This window comes from Chenopodium quinoa, unplaced genomic scaffold, assembly GCF_001683475.1.
Source record: "Chenopodium quinoa cultivar QQ74 unplaced genomic scaffold, ASM168347v1, whole genome shotgun sequence".
NCBI lineage: Eukaryota > Viridiplantae > Streptophyta > Magnoliopsida > Caryophyllales > Amaranthaceae > Chenopodium > Chenopodium quinoa.
The window spans coordinates 3,002,167-3,015,281 of NW_018742681.1; the positions used below are offsets into that span (position 1 = coordinate 3,002,167).

A 13,115-nucleotide genomic window follows, 5' to 3' on the forward strand; every position below is an offset into this window, starting at 1 on the left:
AACAAGAATTGAAACAAACAAGATATTTACTTTTGCAGTATGGACCTCACGAGGCGCTTTCTTGGTTGAGGTAAACGAGCAGAATTAAAGAAGAAGATTGTGTTACTGGAAACACAAATCACCAGTAGGGTCCAATGAGAACTACACACGAGACAAACCAATCAATATTTAGACTAGTACAGCATATAAACACACAAAACAAATGAATTTGACAATCATAATCAGACGTACTCCTCATAATATGGGACGAATATAAACTTGTCTCTCGCAGTCACTGATTCCTTGATAGCCCGTTCAGCATAGTACAACACATCAGCGGAGTTGCCTAAGATTCTAGCAGTGGACATCTGCTCAGGGCATAACCACCCAATTTGACACGGAGATTCAAGCTCCCATATTTGCTTCTGGAGTGCTCTGCATGCATGATAATAGAATGTTAATCGAAAACCAAACGACAATCACCACTAAATAGAATAGGATAAATAGAGTACTAGTTGAATTACCTCATGCATATTTGAAGAAGGGAAATGTTAAGCATTACACCACTTAGAAATTCCTTCCCATCTTCTTTGAATAGCCATGCGGTTGCATCATCATCGTAGTGGAACATTTCCTTAGGTAGTGGAACTTCAACAGGGCTATCACTAGGCAACACACAAACACGGTTGTGCAGATAAGTTAACTCCTTAGAGAGCGATTAAAGCACCGTGTCTTCAACTAGTGGAGTAGCTTGCATAGCTGAACCTCGCGAAGAGCTCTTGTTCGGCGCTTTTCCACTCATCGACCCATGTTCACTCCTCTTCTTTGACATCGATCGATCAATGCTCGTTTGCCCCTCCACCCTCTTCTTTGAAGTTTGGCTTTTCCTCGATGACTAATAAGACAAATTACAGCACACAAATGGTTAAAAAAGAATTTCTACAAACTCTTGGGATTAAAATCGGGTATAGAGTAAAGCGTGAACTCTAAATGTAAATTACCTGGGTCGTAAACCGTATCCAAGCACATGGCCATTGCACAAAACTACCTTTGGCTGCCCAAAGTGTAGTGAACTCATCTTCCTCTACGGGCACAGGTATTAGGATGTCCTCGAACCCAGCCACCACAGAATTGATCCCAACCGAATAGTGCTCTGGCCGAAGCGGTCGCAAATGGACCGTACCTTGTTCGGCCGGTTGAGCACTTCCATACGCAACCAAGTTCAAGGCTCCACTGTATGAATCGCCCGGGTGAAGAAGTTCACAACGGGTCTCTTCCTACACCAATTAGGAAGATCAATAGCAGTTCAATAGCAACACATCATTAGCAACTCAACCGCAACAACATACAACACAAAACAACGCAAAAACCGCACAACAGAACAAACTTCACAAATTCACAGCTGAATCAATGAACCAATATCACCATCCAAAGAAATAAATACACAACTCACCTGTAGAACCGGAAAGTCATGAGGTGTTGGATTTTCAAGCTCCCTCAAGTACGCATGTGCAGGATTACCAACCTGCAATAGTGTATTGATAGTATGGACCTAATTAGAACCCACTTAACTAAGCAAGTCAAAATACTTATAGATTAGAAACCACTTAATCATGTACCTCCTCGTCTGCATGTATCTCATCTTCTCCTTGTTTTCGTGGATAACTACAAGAGTCGACCGGTGTAGTCGAGGAGAAAGGCAAGCTCGGAAAGTTCACTTGCTTTGCCCATGCATTGAACTCTTCTCGCATCTCGTTGCACACTTGTTCCTTAATTGATGCCACCGTAGCATCCAAGTTGACCGGTGAGTTCACACTTGCCCGAGATCTTCCTGATTTGGTATATTCAGGACCCATCACCTTCTCCCATCCTAGCAAGCTCCCCCCCCCCCCCCCGCACCCAAAACGCGTCCTGGATGGTAGGGCTTTCCCAAAGCCAAGGTGAAAGGGTCCTTCTCCACTGTTGGGATGAGCTTGCCTTCAACAAGCTCTCTAGTGTACTCAAGCTGTAGCAAAAGCAAAAAGGCAACATCAAGTTAGTGTTTATGTAAAGTGATATATGTACAACAGATTCATGCAGTTCACAATTCATAGTTGCTTACAAGTTTATCTGCCATTTCTTTTGTTTCCGGAGCCTTGATGGACCATTTTCCGGTTTTCTTGTCACGAGAATGCAAAGAACAGAAGAAATCTCCAGCACGACTCACCAAAGTACTGGTCGTGGAGTCAGAGGGCACAGTGGAGGACCCTAGTAGCGAAGTGGGGTATACTCCCTCACTTACCCACGTCTCCCTACATTCATCATACGTCATACACCCCATTCGATGGTAGTATTGCTTCTGCAATGCATTCTTGGAATTCTGCTCTCTTATTTCCTACATAATTAGACATATTAGTTTCAAAACTACCAACATATATTAAATATATTTTACAATTGTCATGAGAGTTACTTGAACTTACAATTGCTTCTTTTTTTGCTTTTTTGAAGAACGAAAGCATCCCAATCTTCCTTTGATACACTAGGCCATATTTGCCATGGGAGTTTCTCTTCATCGATGACTTCTTCATCCATGCCACCTTCTTTCTTGTTCTTTGGTTTTCTCACAAGCTTCTTTGTGATAAACCGACGAACTAAGGTGGTCTTGAAGCCTCTGAATCTTGCCGCAAGTAAGGATTCAAACACCCTTCGCTTGGCGTACTCACTTGGAATGTTAAATAGACTCTGCAAGTACAAATAACAGTCATTATTAGTTTTCCCATTTAATAACAATAAAATGAAGGAATTTGTAAATGTGCAAAAAAAACACTTACCCTAGTATCATTCCAAAATGTGTCAATCAAGCCTGTAGGTACTTTGCTCAAACGAAGAGTAATGGGAATTTTGCGCGCACAAATCCCAACTTGTACTGCATACTGACAACGCCATTTGCCTGTAAGTTGTCCTACCCTGTCATACTCCAAGACCATTGGACCGACATGTTTCTTGAAACTTGTAGTTAGACCCCTCAGATTTTTCTGCGCTGGTCCCTTCACCCCCCCTCCACTTTGATCCTCGCCGAACGACTCAGACATTGAATTCTCGATAGGAGGCGCTTGTTCAGCTGCAATTTCAAACTCATCAAGCATACGATCCAAAACATCTTGAGCCTGATCTTCTGCCTCACCCAAATCAGGCTCCTTGTTCACATCATACATCTCGTCCCCATCCTCAGATGAATCATCATCGTCGTCTGGTACATCCTCGACTACAATACGGTACTGATCGTTCGCCATGAGATGTAAAAACCTGTCATTACAAACAAAACACGTTATTAGTTGTCATATAAATAAATTGGTACTATAAACTTATAATCAAATATAAATTGCTGAATTATAATACAAATTAATATAGAAAATGGGGAACTAAGTTACTTCATTTATTTAAAAGAAATTAAGAAATATAGGCAAGTAAGTTAGCAATTTCATTCATTTTCACCTAAAATGTGATTTAATAATACTTTCGACGCCCACAATTTCAAACTAACAAAAAATAGTACCTCAATCTAATATTCCTTCGTCGTGGTCTGATCGCATGTAATTGGCTTGGTCGTCTATCTCATTTGGTACAACAGGTCTAGGAACAACGAAAGGTGCCGAGTCATCAAACGCATCATATTCTTCCTCATCCTCGACATCTCCAACGCCAAGGATTCTTCTTTTGCCGGCTAGCACAATACACCATTTTGAGTCGGCTGGGTCACTTACGTAAAACACTTGCTTGGCTTGAGATGCAAGGATGAATGGTTCAGCACTTTCATTCAGGTGGCCAAGATCTACAAGGGTAAAGTCATCGTGTTTGACATTACGCCTGATATTATCAAACCATTTACACCGGAAAAGAGAAATCGTGAAGTGACAATAATCAAGCTCCCATATTTCTTGAATTCGACCGTAGTATGACAACTCTGCATCAACAGGTGATTTATCCTTAGCACTTGCAAACTCCCTTGACGATGCCACAAGCGTTACACCACTGTTTTGGGTTGAGGATGATTTCAAATCCTGACGCTCAGTCCAAAATGTGTACCCATTTATGTCTTATCCCTCAAATGAGCGAACGTCATCCCTAGGACCATAAGCAAGCCACCTTACTGTATCTGTGACACTCTCGTACTTTCCACCCATCACTCGATCACGAAACCAACTCACAAACTTCTTATTATGCCTGTGCCCGTTCACCTTTCGATGGAAATTCATCACGCAAACTAGCCATGTGCTCGTCTAAATATGGGTGAACATCTGCAACATGGTGCAACACATATAGGTGCGCTTGGAAGAACTTATCTCGATCAGGTGACATTCGTTTCGACCCGATTGTGCCATGACCATCAAGTCTCCCTTCGTGTCGAGAAGTAAGAATACCAATAGGTTTAGCGACGGCTATATAGTCAGCCACAAAATTACCGACCTCCTCAGCCACGGTCCCTTGAATCATACTTCCTTCCGGGTGAGCCCGATTCCTGACTTTATCTTGCAATGTACCCATGTGTCTTTCAAAAGGATAGCACCACCGCATGAACACTGGACCGCATAACTTAATCTTATGCACCAAATGAAGAATAAAATGCACCATTATGTCGAAAAACGAGGGTGGGAAGTACATCTCAAATTTGCACAAAGTCACAACCACATCGGCCTGTAAAGCCTCAAGTGTACAAGGATCAAGCACTTTGCTGCATATTGTATTGAAAAATGAACAGAGGCTTGTAATAGCTTCCCGCACGTGCTTTGGTAAAATACTACGTATTGCAATTGGTAGGAAAACTTGCATCAGAACATGACAATCATGGGATTTCATACTTGTCAGCTTCAATTCTCCATTTAAGGATACAAATCTTTTCATGTTAGATGCGTACCCTGATGGAACCTTAATGCCATACAGACATGCACAAAACATCCGTTTTTCTACCCTTCACAATGTGTAGCAAGCTGGAGGTAAATAGGCCTTGCCTGACTTGGCTTTTCCCTCATTTTTCTTCTTCGACGCATCCATGGCCTTTCCCTTTCCCTTGCTCTTCCCCTTTCCTGTTTTCGAACTCAATTCCTTTTCCTTTTCCTGTTCCTTTCCCTTACTAACCCTTTGCTGAACCCACAATTCTGGACGAACCCCCATCTTTTTCAAATCGTCCCGTGCACCCTTTCCGTCCTTTGTCTTGTTTTGAACATTCATCAGGGTTCCCACAAGAGCATCACACACATTTTTCTCTATATGCATTACATCAAGACAGTGCCTAACATCATGTTCTTTCCAGTACGGGAGCAACCAAAAGATTGATTCTTTTTTAAAGAGAGAAGTTGACTCCGCCGCTTTTTCTGATTTCCCAAACACTGTTCGTACACCCTTTACTCGAGCGTAAACCTCCTCACCAGTCAACGGCCTAGGAGCAGTCCCCTCTTCCACTGTCCCATCAAAAGCCTTTTTCTGCCTACGGTACGGGTGATCGCGCCTGAGCAACCTTCGGGTGCGCAAGTACACCTCTTTGTGAGAATGATCAAGGCGCCTGCTTGGCGTATCATCAATACAAATGGGGCATGCTTTTTTCCCTTTGTTCTTATACCCGGACAAGTTGCCATACGCAGGAAAATCATTAACGGTCCACATAAGAGCTGCACGCAATGTGAACATCTCATTCTTATGAGCATAAAAAAACAGAAACCCCTTCGTCCCACATCTTTCTCAAATCATCAACAAGGGGCGCAAGATAGACATCTATGTCGTTTCCAGGTTGCCTTGGTCCCGATATCAAGAGTGAAAGCATTACATATTTCCGTTTCATGCACAACCAAGGAGGCAAATTGTAGATCACTAAAAGTACCGGCCATGTGCTGTGCTGGGTACTAAGAGTGCCAAATGGATTCATCCCGTCCGTGCACAAACCAAGCCTTAAATTTCCGACTTCATCACCAAATTCCCCAAACTTCATATCAAGGTTCTTCCATTGCGGGGAGTCGGCTGGGTGCTTCAGCATTCTGTTTTTCTTTCTTCCCTCTGCATGCCACCTCAAGTTTTTAGCGTCTGTTGGTGTTGAGAATAGACGCTTAAACCTTGGAATAATGGGAAGATACCACAACACCTTAGCAGGCGGTCTCTGCTTACCAACATTGCAACTCATGCGCTTGTAGTGCGACTTCTTACATCGTGGACACTCCTCCAATTTTTCATATTCATTTCGATAAAGAATACAATCATTAGGACATGCATGTATCTTCTTATACTCCAAACCAAATGGACACATGAGCTTCTTAGCGTAATAGTAAGACTTAGGAATTTCATTCCCTTCGGGCAACATCTCACTTAACACGCTCAACAAAGAAGTAAAACTACTGTCCGTCCACCCATGCTTCGACTTAATGTTAAAAAGTGTTAGCACGGCGGATAGTTTAGAGTATTTTTTGCACCCAGGATACAAAGGCTTTTTAGAAGCCTCCGATAATGACTCAAACACGTCCCCTTCAAAACCACGCATCATCTCATCCACCCCTTCATCCTCGACCTCATCCACATGATCATCCTCAAATCCATCCTCAGCATCATGATCAACAATATGTTCATCATTATTCTTGTACTCCTCATCCACACAAATGTCATTGCTTCTATCATCATGCACATCATTCCCAATAACATCCCCACTGTATTCTCCTTCTTCACCGTGCCAAATCCACACATGGTATTTAAGCCTAAACCCACGACAAACTACATGATCTCTAATGATAGCAACACTATTGACCACCTTCACATTATTACAATCAACACAAGGACAATAGAGGCAATCGAAACCCATTATGCGCTTGTAAGATGAAGCCCTCTCGCAAAACTCTTGAACCCCATTAAAGAATTCCAATGTATCACGTCTACCATACATCCAGCCACGATCCTTCTCCATTACGTAAATTGTCTCTAAGCATGGCAACTTATTATGAATCATGTGTAATTGCTACCATCTATTATATATGTAAATCAAATTCAAACACACAACATGCATATAACATTCATATAGATACAAAAATGCATATATGCTTCCAAAGGGTCCTTATCACTCCAACCTAACCCATCCTTGAACGTTTACTCTCACTAGTGAATGTATGTCAAATTTCCAATTTTAAGGAAAATCCGGCAGCATTTCCCCCCAGTTCTCCAAGTACACGATGTAGGTAATAAGTTACCCACATATGTACCCAAAGAACATGGTGTTCGAGGAAATGGTAAGCCAAGATTTTCCTTAAAATCGAAAAAAATAGACATACATTCACCACCTAAGTGAGAGTAAACGTTCAAGAACAGTCCCAACCGGGGACTATTCAAGACTTTCTCTTAATGAGAAAGCCTTGAACGGGTATCTAGGCATATGATGATGCAAACATTTCATATATTTAATGTTGTATTTAGTTTGTCATTATATATACACAAATCTAATAGCTAGCATGAAAAAACGTTTATTAAAATAATAATAGAGAGAAACAAATATTTATAGCTTAGAAAAGTTTATAATTCATACCAACACAATAGATGTATTCTTTCTAACTTCCCAGTTGAGCTAAATTAATGTGTAGTCTTCAAACTACACTTGAACTTCATTCACATATGAACCTATAAAAAGAAGAAACAAACTAAAAGTTATTAGTAAGTATGTATGAGAAATGGATAATAAATACAAATAGGGGCATATGATTAAAGAGAACGAGAGATTCTCTAAAGTTAGCAATCAAATGTGAAACTATGCCCCCCTATATGGTTCATTCTAACCAATAAGAATATTTATTGACATAAATATGTAAATTGGGATTTTTTTTAGAATTCTTGGTAGTTTAGTTGAAACTTGAAAGTAATCATTTCATCACTAAGTTCACAAGGTTCTCTTCCAACAAAACAATCCTCAACAACAAGCGGTTGATTATACTTTTTAAGATATCTAGTTTACTTAAAGAGAAACTTTGTTTACTTATTCAAGCCATTAAGTTTACTACTTGATGTACTCATATATGCAATGAAAAATGGGAGAAATTTAGTGCAAATTCATCAAAAATGAAAAAAAAAAATCCCTAAAAAAATCAAGCCACTTGTAACATTGAGCAGAATAAATATTCACAAAGAATCATAGAGAAAAAATTCAAAGAAACACACTTGGAAAATTGCAATCATCTTTTGCAAAAATTGTGATATTGTTCTGTTTTAGGTTGTGTGAGTCTGCATTTTATTAGGGTGGGGGGGTATAACAATTCAATCTGTACAATCTGTGCAGGTATAACAAGTATGCTATCTCAAGAGGGCCAAGAGTTCTGTAGGCACCTATGCAATGCTTAGGATTAAAATTAGATGTTGGTTTTACAAAGGAGCAAGCTATGTGCAACCTGATTTATGTTTCATGCAGAAGCATGTATATATATAAATCAATCTTACCTTGACGCTCTAACGAGGCTTCTGCCCTTGGCAGAGTTAGGCAGAGTTAGGGCCTGGAGGAGGGGGCCAATGTGCTAATTTATAACAAGAAACATGCATCTATACTAATAAATTCATAATGACAGATGATAGTGTTTGAAATAAATTGGTGAGATAGAATGCAAGATATTCAAACCCCAAACAAAAAAACAGAAAAACATAATGCAAGATATTCAAACCCCAAACAAAAAAAACAGAATGCAAGATATTCAAACCCCAAACAGACAACTAGCTGAAAACAGAAACAAAAAAAAAAAAGCACTGAAACTCAGGCCAGCCAGACCTCAACTGACAAAACAAAAAACACAGCAGCAACAACAACACTTGAAGCTAACAAACAGACCCTCTAAAAAGCCAGAAAAGCCAGACCCTCTAAAAAAAGGACTAGCAAACAGAGGTAGTTAACAGGGCATATCAAGGATGCATGCCCATTCTATGTTGCCTGATAAACCACAAAACATCACACAATCTTCTCAATTACCTGAAATGGCGCCTTAGACTCACAATGAGAGCGAGCAAGAAGGTTGTTGTACGTGGAGGGGGCGGCGGCAATGCGCGTGTATATTCACAAACCCTAGATTACAACGGCCATATAGTTACTAAATTGTAAAAAAAATGCACCAAAAACTCAAAGGAATTGATATAAGTAAAACCTACCTTAGCAAACAGGGAGTTATTTGGCTGGAGTTGCTTCAATGGAGGGGGGGCAATGCGACGAACTAGCTGCTTCAATGGAGGTGAGAATGAATGTCATAGCACGAATTGAAATGCTTCAATGAAGAACGAATTGAAATGCTTCAATGGAGAAGGAATAGGAGAAGAGAAGAGGATGAACAAGAAAGGCGCCTTAGCAAATAACATGAATTGAAGAACGAATTGAAGAAACCACGAATTGAACTGCATGTGTACAGGACCCTAAAAAACCCGGGTTTTTTTTTTTAAAATAACACCGGTTAACCGGTGCCAACTCTAACCTTTTTCCTTTTTTTAATAAAAAAAACAGTTGGCACCGGTTTGAACCGGTGCTAATCAGCGTATTTGGCACCGGTTCGCTTTAAACCAGTGCCAACTCTAACCTTCTTAATTTTTATTATTATTTTTTTTTAAAAAAAACCAGTTGGCACCGGTTTGAACTGATGCTAAATAGTGTAGTTGGCACCGGTTTAATTCAGAACCGGTGCCAAATATGAATTTTTAAGTCCCGCCCATTAAATTTGGCACCGGTTTTCAAGAACCGGTGCTATAGGGAGGGTGCCTATTAAGTTTTTTCTACTAGTGATGATTAGTAATATAAATAAGATTAAGAGAAGGAAGGATTTGAAGGATGGTGGAGGAACCAATGCAAGGGAGGAGAAAGGGTGGCTGTGGCCAGCTGGAGTGGCGGTTGCTGGTGGCTGCCGGCAGCAGGTGGTCGCCGGAGGAGGTGGCCGCCGGTGGTGGTGGCCGGAAAATTTGTGGGGAAGGAGAGGAGAAAACCGTGAGAACAAGGGGGAAGAAGAAGAGAATTCTTGAGGTTTTTGGTGTGATTTTTGGGGTGTATGAAAGGGGTATTTATAGGTGTTTGGGGGATGGGTTTATGGCATTTTAGGGTTTATAAATTATGGAAGTTTTTGATCATGAAATTCCATTTGGTAGTTTCTAGGCTTGGAGTGCAAGTATTACATAGAATCAAATATTTTTAGGATTAAGAATGGAAGTAAAGAAATTTAAAAGATTTTATTTTTAATAAAATTATTTAAAATCTTTGTAGAAAAACCATGAATGGCCGAAAATATTGAGCAAAATATTACTCAATATTTTCGGACCTATCATGTTAGTTTAGGGATTTTATAAAATAATTTATTTGTCAAAAATTAAAGATTTAATAAGTTTATAGGTATTTGGAAGAATAAAAATCAATTTTTCTTGCTAGATTATTAGGGTGGCCGAATTTGGACTATACTAAGGTGTAAAAATCAGATTTTTATTATATAAAGTTTAAAATATTATTTGGTAAATTTTGGAAATCATTTTACTTCATAAAAATAATTAATTTAGCAAATAATTAATAAAAATCAGATTTTTAATATATAAAATCCGAAAATGTGTTTCATTAGTTTAGGAATTGATTTTATTTTATGAAAATACTTTTACTTAGAGTAAATTCAGATTTTTAATTGTAAAAATTCGAAAATGATATTTATTTAGTTTTAGGAAATTAATTTTATTTCATGAAAATAATTAGTTTAGCAAGATATTAAGTAAAATTGGATTTTATTGGAAAAATCCGAAAATATGTTTACAAAAATCAGATTTTTATATTCGAAAATGCCTCTAATTTTATTAATTAATATAGTTTTGTTTTATTATTTATTTAATCAAAATACTATTTATAAAATTTTTAGTTTATCCATTTAATTAAAATAAATGATTTAGGCGCCAAAATTCAAATATCATTTTGGCTCCAAAACTGAAATACTCTTAAGTTAGAAAATACGTCGAAAATACGAGACTAAATACTGTTTAATTTAGAAAATGCCTTTCAAAAATACGGGGTATTACAGCGTGTGCATCGCATAGCAGTGCCTCGCATAGCAGCAGCGCCCAACATGCGTGGCTCGGTAGCAGCATGCATGCTGGCAGTGCGTGAGGTGCTTGTTGGCTGGCATCGCTGTGTGCGAGTGTGTGCTGGCTGGCTGCCAAGCCTTGGTGCTAGGCGCCAGCTGGCAGCCTTGGCAGCCAAGGTAGGCTGCCAGCCAGCCATGTGCAAGGGAGTGGCGGTTTTGTGCAAGTGGGGACCAAGGTGAGTTGGAATTCCCTTGGGCACCAAGGCCATGGTCCCCTCCTCTTGGAATGGTCCTCACGTACCCACTCCTCTCCATGTGCCACTTGTAACTCATTGATTCCTTTGCATTTCTAATTTTGTTTTGATTAAAATAAAATGGTGGAAAAATGCAATGCTCCCACATGGATGGGAGAAGGGAGATTCAAGTCTCCTTTCCCTATAAATACTCAAGTATGGGTTTTGGGAAAAACCACTTGAGTTGAACTCAATGAGGCATCTCCCTTAAGTTGAGAAAACCTCTAAGTTCGTAATACTCTAGTCTTTCTTGGTCTAGCCCCGACTAACCTTCGGGGTAAGGGCCATTCGGGTCGGGTCTCGAGGGTGGACTCTGTTGGAGGCCGTCGCACTTGCGAGGCTAGAGCTTTCGAAGTAAGAGCTCGATTTGCGAGCGAAGCACGCATCGAGGGTATAGCTTCTCTCTCTCTCTTCGTTTAATTATTGCTTAATTATGTTTATGCTTGTTTAATTGCTTTAGTTATCGGGGCGGGTCTTGGGGGGTTTCCTTTCCGCGTAGTGTGCGTTACTACGAAACCCTACATAGTGGAGGTTCAATCCTAGCCCGTGGACCAAGTAGAGGAGCAACACTTGGGGCTCTTATTCTCCTAATCGTTCGTGGTCAATCGCTTGTGGAATCACGCTTTAAAGATATAATTATGTGTTTCTTTATGTGTTGTGCATAGATCCTATTTAGGTGCTTATGAATATGATTCATGCAATTCCGCTTAGAGTATCTAAAGTCCTACAGTGGTATCAGTGAACCTAATGCATGTACACATATTGATCATAATTCTTTGATGTCCACAAATTTTAATTCAATTAAGAGGGAGAATAATTTAATTATGGGTCAATTATTATTTTAAATGCGATTTAACATATGGAATCATTAAATGTGATTTATTTTGCTCAAATTTAGCCTAACAATGGACTGATTTTTTCCCTAATTATGGTCGAAAATTCGACCCCCTAACCCTAGATTCGAAAATTTCGAAACCCTAAACCCTAAATTTTGATTTTGTGTTTTGTGTTTTGAATAATTTTGATTGCTTATAGTTTCATGAATTTAATTTAATTGATTTCATATATAAATTGTGAATTTTGCATGATCAATGATTTAATTTAAGTGTTAAATTGAATTGAGAATTATTTTCATGAAAAACCCTAATTTTAAAACTAAATGTGATTTAATTTTAAATGACTTGGGCTAATTTAGTTTAAATTTAACAAGTGTTGTTTTAAATAAATTAAAACTAAAAAAAAAACCTTGTTTTTGGGGCTGATTTGAGGCGGTAACCGCGGCTGGGTGGCGCAGCCACAGTGGCTGCCGCCGGTGGTGGTCTAAGAGGGAGGGGAAGGGTGTCCAAGAAAGGGGGAGCAGCAGCGTACACTGCATGGTGTACGACTACGGTGGCTGGCTTCGGCGGGCCACACCACGGTGGATGGCGCTGTTTTCGAAAATAATTTTTTTTTTTTTTTTAAATTCAAAATTTAAAATCAGATTTTATTTTGAAAGATAATATCAAATTTTCAAATGTTGTTATTTTGATAAGTTTTCAAAATTAAGTTGTTAATTTTGATAAGTTTGTTAAGATATTTTGAGCAAAAGATTCCATATGGATAATAATTGATTTAATAATGTGATTATCCCATAATTATTTTAGGAGATAATTGATTTAATCTTATGTGATTGGCTAGTAATTAGGATAGAATCTCCTAAGTTTGTTAAGATAATGTCCAAAGATAAATATGATTTATCTTTTAAGATTAAAATAAGATTTGATTCCATCTCATGCCTTATTTAAAATATATGACATTCTAAAGATGGTATGGAATAATATAT

The 13,115-nt window shown here is 39.0% G+C and overlaps 2 long non-coding RNA genes across 2 annotated transcripts; both read right to left on the minus strand.

The window, feature by feature from the left end:
• Positions 1 to 1,140: 1,140 nt before the first annotated feature.
• LOC110722366 lies at positions 1,141 to 1,629 on the minus strand. Its single transcript, XR_002511573.1, has 3 exons — positions 1,599 to 1,629; positions 1,433 to 1,504; positions 1,141 to 1,256 (listed from the first exon to the last, which is right to left on the minus strand). It is a non-coding gene; the product is annotated as an uncharacterized LOC110722366 (long non-coding RNA).
• A 650-nt stretch (positions 1,630 to 2,279) lies between these two features.
• LOC110722367 lies at positions 2,280 to 2,831 on the minus strand. Its single transcript, XR_002511574.1, has 3 exons — positions 2,790 to 2,831; positions 2,439 to 2,700; positions 2,280 to 2,353 (listed from the first exon to the last, which is right to left on the minus strand). It is a non-coding gene; the product is annotated as an uncharacterized LOC110722367 (long non-coding RNA).
• Between the last annotated feature and the right edge of the window lie 10,284 nt (positions 2,832 to 13,115).